The sequence below is a fragment of the Mytilus edulis genome, chromosome 12, assembly GCF_963676685.1.
Source record: "Mytilus edulis chromosome 12, xbMytEdul2.2, whole genome shotgun sequence".
NCBI lineage: Eukaryota > Metazoa > Mollusca > Bivalvia > Mytilida > Mytilidae > Mytilus > Mytilus edulis.
This window is the reverse complement of record NC_092355.1, coordinates 40512065-40514023: the sequence shown is the minus strand read 5'-3', so window position 1 is coordinate 40514023 and position 1959 is coordinate 40512065.

Below are 1959 nucleotides of genomic sequence, written 5' to 3'. Positions count from 1 at the left end.
TTTAAAGAATTATCGCTTGAAAAAGCATAAAGGGCTCTTTCTTACATTCTATCGAAACCATCGAAAAGAAGTTTATCATGTGTAAAAAATCATTTTTTCTTTTAAATTACATAAATTGCCATACTATAAAGGATACATTGTATTTTGTTCCGTATTTCCTAATTAGATGCTTGCTTCTCAACCTTTGCCCGCAATCTTTTGGTGAATAAGATTTAATTGAGTAGGATAGTACAATATTTTACCCCGCTTTATGGTGTTCGAAGATATTAGATTTGCAAAATATCTAGTTTTTATTTTAACGTGTATTTTAAGATTATTTGCACTTTATCATGTTAATGTATATGATGTATATAGCCGTATAATTAATCAGTAATTTTGTTGTTGTCAGGATTGTTTTTTCTGATATTCGTGTCTCCATGAATAAGGAAAAATATTCATGAATGTTCATGAATATTTTAGTTCCATTCATGATTACTAGCTATGCCAGTGTCAAAATTATTTATAAACAAAAAATAGAATTAAGTCGAATATACATGAAATCTTTATTATTATAACTTTCTTTCCTGATATTCATATATCCATGAATAAGAAAGAATATTCATGAATGTTCATGAATATTTTAGTTCCATTATGTTTCCTATTCCAGTGTCAAAAATAAACTAGAATGTTCGGACTTAAAATTGCATACATTACATGAAAAAAGAATGAATAATGAGAAATTAAATCTGGACTAAAAATATATCTCCATTGTGTGACAAACACGAATAAGCATGAATAAAAATGTAATATGTAAATGACTCGGAATTTTTTTTGTGGAAACAATGCAATATTATTCATTGTTATTGATGAAAAAGAATCAATTGAATTTGATCTGCGACCTTTTAGTATATTTGGACTGCAATGTTTATGCTAAAGAAGATATCCCAGAGTTTATTGAAAAAAAAAATGATTATCATTTTACATGTGTTAGTACTAGATGAAATCCTCCCAGAAAACAGGAAAAGGTATTTAAAACGATATCTTAACATCAAATTCTACACAAAAGTAAAAAAAAAAAAAAAATAGATATAAACTTTTATGTATTTTAAACTTGCACTTGAACTTTACAAGTTTAGATTCCACTATTGCAGGTAAAGGATTGCAGAACTGTAAGTAGTAGATATGGTGACGGTAAATTTTATGTTCGCTAAGCTAAAATTACAATAAGTGTAGGATTTCGAAATGGTGACTTTTCCTTCGTTACAGACTGTTCAAATGTGGAATCCTAGCACTGCTATTTTTGACAAAAAACAATTAAGATCATTGTTATAAGAACTGTATAATAAGATAGCTATTATTTGGAAAACAATTTTGTAATTGTTAACCCAATTTTACATCAAATAAAGATCAAATATCAATTTAAATTCATCTTTTGTTTATTACTGTTAGGACATACGATACAGTAAAGATCCCACAATTAGATTTTCTTAAACTTGTAATGAAAGTTATATTTTATTTGCACTTTTGGAATAGGCAAAGAAAAATATACCCTCAAGATTTACTTTTCGAGATATTTCAGGATGAATTCTGCATGTTGTAATTTCAAACAAAAACACAATAATTTATATTTCGATAATGTTTCAATAGAATTAGATAACTTTCAAACGGAAAGAGATACTTCCAATAGCTTTGTTTCAATTGTATCTTATTTTTAGAATTTTCATTGATTTCAAGAATAAAAACTAAACCCTATATTTTTTTGGTAAAATCATACAGCAGATTATCAGATAAAAAGCCGATTACAATTTTCTGTCCTCTACAATAGCAGCTAAAACAATTTCTGTCGATTAGTGTTCTTGCAAATTCTTCCAATTTCAAGTCAATTTAAAAATAAATGATAAGAAATTGGGGTTCATGTGCTAATTGTTAACTAAATACAGAAAAAAAATCAATTTAAAGCCTATTAAATTCCCCAATCCC